Source organism: Ascaphus truei, chromosome 12 (genome assembly GCF_040206685.1).
Source record: "Ascaphus truei isolate aAscTru1 chromosome 12, aAscTru1.hap1, whole genome shotgun sequence".
Classification (NCBI taxonomy): domain Eukaryota; kingdom Metazoa; phylum Chordata; class Amphibia; order Anura; family Ascaphidae; genus Ascaphus; species Ascaphus truei.
The window spans coordinates 36822756-36831234 of NC_134494.1; the positions used below are offsets into that span (position 1 = coordinate 36822756).

The 8479-nt window shown below is 45.4% G+C and overlaps 1 protein-coding gene across 6 annotated transcripts in view; it reads right to left on the reverse strand.

Annotated features, from left to right (window-relative positions):
* Positions 1-6056, reverse strand: part of MPPED2 (metallophosphoesterase domain containing 2) — a 102016-nt gene extending 95960 nt beyond the window's left edge. Inside the window, exon 1 of one of the 6 annotated variants that reach the window (XR_012787604.1) lies at positions 5870-6055. The gene's annotated coding sequence lies outside the window, so the exon portion shown is untranslated. Of the gene's footprint in view, positions 1-2393; positions 2733-2791; positions 3023-5869 lie in introns of those variants that run through there. The other 5 variants (XM_075567316.1, XM_075567320.1, XM_075567317.1 and 2 more) reach the window with 5 other exon arrangements.
* Positions 6057-8479: the final 2423 nt, after the last annotated feature.

The following is an 8479-nucleotide window of genomic DNA, read 5'->3' on the forward strand; positions in this document are numbered from 1 at the left end:
AATGAGAAGGTATGAATTTGAACTTGTCTGAAGCGGTTTCTCTACTTCCCTTACAATTGTTATTTTACATCAGCAAACACCAGCTTACAAGTAAGAGCGTTCTTGCTCAAAGTCATTATGTTCATTTGAATTGACAAACTCACAGTTTTTTTGCTGTTGTGGGAAATTGCATAATTATGCCATCATGGGTGGTAGATACCTATCTGTAAGAGAACGGATACTCCTAGATGAGTATAAATCAGAGCAAAGCCATCGTGATTTAAACAGATGTTCCACTTATATTTCAAAGTATTGCATCTAACTTAGAAACACATCAAATAAAAAGGAAGGCATGTGTAAATACGAGTCTCCAATCTTCAAAATGTGGACAAGTCGGTTAAACATTAAATACAACATAATTATTTTAATATCAGATGATTAGGTGGCATACAGAACAGAATTATCCTGTTGCAGCCAGACAGGCCTGCAAGTGATTTCTCCTGAATCAGGACTATTAGTAGCAGGACGACATATATTCTGTGCAGAGCTCAGAACGTCGTAATGAAAAAGTTTCAGTGAGTGTGTAAGACACGTACGCCCTGAACAAAACTAAATGTACAAGACACGACAAGACTAAAGACCTTTCTACACAAATATATATTAAGGAAAAATGTTTCTAAATCACATACATTTGTAAACTGAATGTATAAACGCTGTTCATCTAATGTTACCAAGTATTGTCATCCCAACTCTGTGCAAAGGACATACTTGAAAACGAGAGGAAACACCCAACGCAATATTTCCTGTTAAAACATTTATAAATAAAAATGCATGTATTAATTAAATTAATATGTGAGATATATATATGTGAGATATAATCTCTCTATATATATATATATATATATATATATATATATATATATATATATATATATATATATATATATATGCACATATATATACACATACATATATATATACATACACACACACACACACTATGTATGGAACAAAAATATGTGATGAATCGGTATTGCAAGGCAGGGAGTATACAGCATTATATAATGCACATGAAATATATATTTTTAGTAATAAGGATACAACGCCGTACCAACTAGATAAAGGCTATATTAACATATTCTAGTAAATATGTTGTATATTAAAGCACTCTTTATGAACCACACAGGGGGAAAAAGACCGACAAATGGCAATTACTAATTCAGCACTTCTACGCAGATTAGGTTCAATACAGAAAGCATTTTTAGAAAAGAATGGCAGTTTTAAGCAAACAACCCAGCTGCAGAATGTTTAGCAGGAACTTAAAATGAGATTGGGACGCTTTTCCGCCAGTATAATAAACCACAAGCTTAAAATATGGGTTTTAATCAAACTGGTATTAATGTCCTAACATTTGGAAGAATCTATGAACCGATTTATGCTGTAGAAAAACATGGCACTTCACCCTGTACAGTACTTTAATTGTAGATGTGGGGAGGGCTAGCTACAGATTTTTGGCAGAGATGTTCACATCCACGCTGCAATCCATTCGTCCAAGAAATGAACTAATATAATGTATCTACAGTATCAACCAGCGTCGCTCCGTCCCCAAACACTCCGAAGCAATGCCCGGAGACACAGCACACACGCCAAGCTGTCTTTCGGACTCGCAGGCAGCGTCTGGAATCTACTAGCACCAATTACAAAAAGGGTTTCATTTAAGATATCACCTTCATTCTAAGCAGGTGTCCAAAATTAGGTGAATCAAGCTACGCAGAACAAAGGCATGTCATCCAAACAAACCAGCTGCCCCTCCAGAATCCAATGCCTATTTACACATGCCAATTACATTCTACACAACTGTGATAAGCAGCGGTTAGATATCTAAACAGATACACAAATAATGAATTAAACTCATAATAATAATAATCTTATTTTACTGCTCAGAGTTCAAAGTGCCCTGCGAGGTTTCAAAACAGAAAGTGTCATCCACACACACTGGCAAAGGCAACTTTCCTCCACCGAGTACGCTGTCAAAAAGGCTCAAATAACATTTATATTTCTTTAACACCTTCAATGCTGGAAGAAAAAAAAAACCACAAACAACTCTGTAACCATCGATATGGCGTTATATTAACTGCAAGCGACAGAGAAGCCCAATGCTACATCCAACATGACAAAAATACACAGTAAAATACTATATTCTCTTGAAAAGGGGTAATTTAGTTTAACCCTTTGGTTAAGTTATATTAACTGGCAAGAAAATGCAATTTTAACGCCGTGATTATCCATAGCAACATGCGATATAACAATTATATATATATATATATATATATAAAAAAAAATTTAAGCGTCTGCCATGCACGTCCCATTCAATTGCAATATAAAAAACACAGGCAAAGGACACTTTAACTTACTGATTATCATCGCCAGCATCAGAAAATAAAACCAAGCGGATTGGGTTTTTTTTTTAACCCTTTCGTCACCCGCGGTTTCGCTGCCACCAATTGCAGTGCCGATAATACTATTGCAGGGCATGCAAACTGACGGAAAACTGCCGTTCCTCGTCGTGCGGCATACATAGCGCGACCCGCCCAGCGCTGAAAGGGTTACAGACTTTTCAAAGTACGTGCTAAGTCAGGGGCAGCCAACTCCAGTCCTCAAGGGACACCAACGGCTCAGGTTATCCCTGCTTCAGCACAAGTGGCTCAGTCGTTGACGGCACCACCTGTGCTGAAGCAGGGGTATCCTGTTGGTGACCACCTCTGTGTCAAGTGGATGAAATGTGTAATGATTTTCTGAGTCGAGTCTCTACCTATGTGAGTTCATGGTGTGCAGGATCTCCTCTGTAGCAGCCCGATATCCCCCCGCTGGCGACGCCTCGGCTCCCTGGCAGCTTTTCCTCCTCTTTCCCTCTCTCTGTCTGACACGCTCCCTGTCTGTCCCCCTCCCCTCTCCCTTATTCTCAGATTGATTGATTACAATCAGTGACCAATGGCTGTGACAAGCCACCATTCCTGGCTTCTGTACAGCACAGTGGAAGGTGCAGAGGCTGCAGCCAGGAGCTGAGCAGGAGGGCTCAGGAGAGGAGGGTGGAATAAGGGCACAACAGGAGCTGCAGAAATGAATGGAGGGGGGTTAAGATCAGTTCATCTGGGAGGCACAGGTACATGGCAGGGTGGGGATTTATAGGGGGTGAGCAGAGAAGGACGCGGAGGGCAAGGGAGGGACGCGGAGGGCAAGGGAGGGACGCGGAGGGCAAGGGAGGGACGCGGAGGGCAAGGGAGGGACGCGGAGGGCAAGGGGGGGACGCGGAGGGCAAGGGGGGGACGCGGAGGGCAAGGGGGGGACGCGGAGGGCAAGGGGGGGACGCGGAGGGCAAGGGGGGGACGCGGAGGGCAAGGGGGGGACGTGGGGGACGCGGAAGGCAAGGGGGGGACTGAGCATCAAACAAGGGTTTTTAATTGTAATGCCTAACCTTTTATCATTACTCCACTTGTGTTCATAATACAGAGGTTTGATTCCATTACACAAGGGCCTGTCTTGGCGACAACAAAGAGGAGTTTTATAACCTCCAAATAGTTTTAGCAAATGGGGGGGAAATACGTGACAATTAAAAAAAAAATTAAACAGAGGGGGCAATGGGTGACCCCAAAACACAAATATGAGATTTTCTGCTATTTATTATTTTAAGTCGCATGTAGGGGGTAGAAGATCCTAAACTATTTTAAAGGTAAATAAAATGGAGATTAATCCTCTAAACATTTTAAGCGCTATGAAGGGAGAGTAATTGTTTTAGGATGTGGATAGGATAAAAGAGGGGACCCCTGAATTATTTAAGGAGACTGGGGCACAGATTCCCAAAGTATTTGGATTAGATGGTAGCCCTAAAATATCGTAACCGCCTTTCAAACAATGCACTGCGAGTCCCTCTGGCACTGAAAAGGTTACGGATTGGGCGATAGGTGTGTGTGGAAGGAAAACCCTTTTAGAATTATCAATAGGGTATCACAGTATACACCATGTCACCCTATTCCCGTACACTATATTCCAAGCACACAATGATCTCTGCATCACTCTATTAACCCCACTACCCCCCCCCCCCCCCCTCTTCATCCATCCCATATAGCATCCGGTATCCATTCTTCCTGCATCCTATATTTACATGAAGGTTTTTACTTCCAATGCCAAAAGTTTCAGACCTGCTCCCTCCCACCACAAAATGCTGCATTTCTGGATTTTGCTAAGAAAACTGCCAATTGTTGTTTTTATTTCTCTCTCCACAATTCCAATAAAATAATATATCTCTTCACTGTCCATGGGATCTGCTCAGGCCTCACATTAGAGAAATGGGATTATTCTTTATAATGGGGTCCGCATACCCCCGTTCCCCTGGTGGTTGAGATGTCTGTATATACAGAACAGTATAACTGCACAATACACATCTCCCTGTGCATATTGGTGTGTGTTTCTGTTTATAGCATTGTGTGTTTCTGTTTATAATGTTGTGTGTGCATAGTATTGTATCCCAATGCATAGTGTTGTTTCTGTTTCTAGTATTGTGTGTTTCTGTGCATACTGTTGTGTGTGCATAGTAATGTTTTATCCCTGTGCATAATGTTGTGTTTCTGTTTATAGTATTGTGCCTCTGTGCATACTGTTATGCGTGCATAGTATTATTTGTTTCTGTGCATAGTATTGTTGTATCCCTGTGCATAGTGTTGTTTCTGTTTATAGCATTGTGTGTTTCTGTGCATACTGTTGTGTGTGCATACTGTTGTGTGTGCATAGTAATGTTTTATCCCTGTGCATAATGTTGTGTTTCTGTTTATAGTATTGTGCCTCTGTGCATACTGTTATGCGTGCATAGTATTATTTGTTTCTGTGCATAGTATTGTTGTATCCCAGTGCAGAGTGTTGTTTCTGTTTATAGCATTGTGTGTTTCTGTGCATACTGTTGTGTGTGCATAGTATTGTGTGTTTCTGTGTATAGTATTGTGTCTGTGCATACTGTTGTGTGTCTCTGTGCATAATATTGTTGTATTCCTGTGCATAGTGTGTGTGTGTCCCTTGCTCTGCACAGTGACCCCTTGGCCTGATGTGACATTGTGCCCCAGACTTACATCCAGCTCAAGTCTCTGCTCACAAGACACAGATGGATAGGGGGGACAGAGAGAGGAGGAGGAAGAGGGGGGACAGATAGGAGGAGGAAGGGGGGGACAGAGAGGGGAGGAGGAAGGGGGGGACAGAGAGAGGAGGAGGAAGGGGGGGACAGAGAGAGGAGGAGGAAGGGGGGGACAGAGAGAGGAGGAGGAAGGGGGGACAGAGAGAGGAGGAGGAAGGGGGGATAGAGAGAGGAGGAGGAAGGGGGGGATAGAGAGAGGAGGAGGAAGGGGGATAGAGAGAGGAGGAAGGGGGGATAGAGAGAGGAGGAAGGGGGGGATAGAGAGAGGAGGAATGGGGGGATAGAGAGAGGAGGAATGGGGGATAGAGAGGAGGAAGGGGGGATAGAGAGGAGGAAGGGGGGGATAGAGAGGAGTAAGGGGGATAGAGAGAGTAGGAAGGGGGGATAGAGAGAGTAGGAAGGGGGAGATAGAGAGAGGAGGAAGGGGGGGATAGAGAGAGGAGGAAGGGGGGGATAGAGAGATGAGGAAGGGGGCAGCTCTAGGTCTCGCTATTAATTAGCTGTAATAAATAAATGCATGCCAGGTAATCATGTTACAATGTGGCAGTAACTGCTCTGTGCGGATTGTATACTATGTATATATGATACAGTGTGTGCCAGGATATATACACTGTGTATACAGTATGATATACACAGTGTGTGCCAGGGCTCTGTAACCCGCAGCCTTTGTGTCCATCTCATGTCTCTGCTGATAATCGGGGTCATTACCTGGGATGTTCCCCCCGGAGCCGCACTCAGTCCCGTCCGAGGAGCCGGTCCATGGGGAGGTGAGGAGGGGTCGGGGGGTCGCTGCAGACAGGGCGAAACCTTCGACCCCCGGCGGGTCTCAGAGTGAGAATGATACAGAGAGAGAGAGGGGAGAATGAGCAGCCTCGATCTGGGGAGAGGCAGAGAGAGCAGTGCAGTGAGAGGGACAGCCACTGGGGTCAGGGAGCAGCGCCCAGGGATTCACTCACTCTCACTCACTGCACTCATACACTCACTCACTGCACTCATACACTCACTGCACTCACACAATGCACTCATACTCATACACTCACAGACTCATACACTCACTCATACACTCACTCACTGCACTCATACACTCATTCACTGGGGTCAGGGAGCAGCGCCCTGGGAAGCACTGCACTCATTCACTGCACCCATACACTCACTGCACTCATACTCACTGCACTTATGCACTCACTCATACACTCACTCACTAGGGTCAGGGAGCAGCGCCCAGGGAAGTACTGCACTCATTCACTCACACACTCACACACTCACTGGGGTCAGGGAGCAGAGCACAGAGAAGCACTGCACTCATACACTCACTGCATGCATACACTCACTCACTGCATGCATACACTCACCCACTGCACTCATACTCACTGAACTCATACACTTACTCACTGAACTCATACACTCACTCACTGCACTCATACACTCACTCACTGGGGTTAGGGAGCAGCACCCAGGGAAGCACTCACTCACTGCACTCATACAGTCACTCACACTGACTCATACACTCACTCACTGCACTCATACACTCACTCACTCGGGTCAGGAAGCAGCGCCCTTAGAAGCACTGCACTCATTCACTGCACCCATACATTCACTCACTGCACTCACAGACTCATACACTCACTGCACTCATACACTCACTGCACTCACACACTCACTGCACTCACTGTACTCATACACTCACTGCACACATACACTCACTCACTGCACTCACACACTCACTGCACTCACTGTACTCATACACTCACTGCACACATACACTCACTCAATGCACTCATTCACTCATTCACTGCACTCATACACTCATTCACTGCACTCATATACTCATTCACTGCACTCATATACTCACTCATACACTCACATACTCATACACTCACTCACTGGGGCCAGGGAGCAGAGCCCAGGGAAGCACTGCACTAATACACTCACTTTTGTCAGGGAGTAGAGCACAGGGAAGCACTGCACTAATACACTCACTCACGGCACTCATACACTCATTCACTCACTGGGGTCAGGGAGCAGAGCCCAGGGAAGCACTGCCCTCACACTTGCTGCACTCATACACTCACTCACTGGGGTAAGTGGGGTCAGGGAGCAGAGCCCAGGGAAGCACTGCACTCACTCACTGGGGTCAGGGAGCAGTGCCCAGGGAAACTATGCACTCATACACTCACTGCACTCATACACTCACTCACTGGGGTCAGGGAGCAGCGCCCAGGGAAGCACTGCACTCATTCACTCACTCACTGCACTCATACACTCACACACTCACTGGGGTCAGGGAGCAGAGCCCAGAGAAGCACTGCACTCACTCACTTGGGTCAGGTAGCAGAGCCCAGGGAAGCACTGCACTCACACACTCACTGGGGTCAGGGAGCAGTGCCAAGGGAAGCACTGCACTCATACACTCACACACTGCATTCATACACTCACTCACTGGAGTCAGGAAGCAGAGCCCAGGGATGCACTGCACTCACACACTGCACTCACTCACTCGGGTCAGGGAGCAGAGCCCAGGGAAGCACTCCCTCACTGCACTCACACACTCATTGGGGTCAGGGGGCAAAGCCCAGGGAAGCACTGCACTCACTCCTTACCTTGTCTCCGGCGTCAAATGATGCTGTGGGGTAATGTGACTTTGATGCTGCATTGCCCAAAGCCGACGGAGACAAGGTTTGGGAAGTTGCAGAGGCCTCACGTGATCCCCAGCATTTAATTTAAATGTCCTGTGGAAGAGCGCGTGGCCTCTGTAAGCGCCGTGCCTCCCCATGAAAATCTCGCGCCCCTCAGTTTACACACCCCTGCTCTGTGTGTGTGTGTGTGTGTGTGTGTGTGTACCCTGGCTGTGCTCAAAGCTGTGACCATGCAGCAAGCTTAAGCCTATAGGGAACCATGTTAAAAATGGTTTTTGAAGCAAAAAGTGGCACTGTGTGCTCATTTGCATGTCATTTCCCAGAATCCCTTGCTGCAGTGGAAGTGCTGTGTGCTGGGTGATAATGGGGAAAGGCGGGGTTGCAGACTTGCCTAAGACATGCAGATGAGCATACAGTTGTATTTACATATATATATATATATATATATATATATATATATATATATATATATATATATATATATATATATATATATATATATAAAGCACTGTATATACTGTGGGCTCTCCATTCATTTTTATTCACACTGATACACATACACACTCTTTCTTCACTTGCTTTCAGGAACCTTTTGACACCTCTAGCCATAAAACACATCCACACCGGGTTTAGGAACAGCACAGATAACATTCCAAGAGACACTGTTTTTAAGTTATCCTTG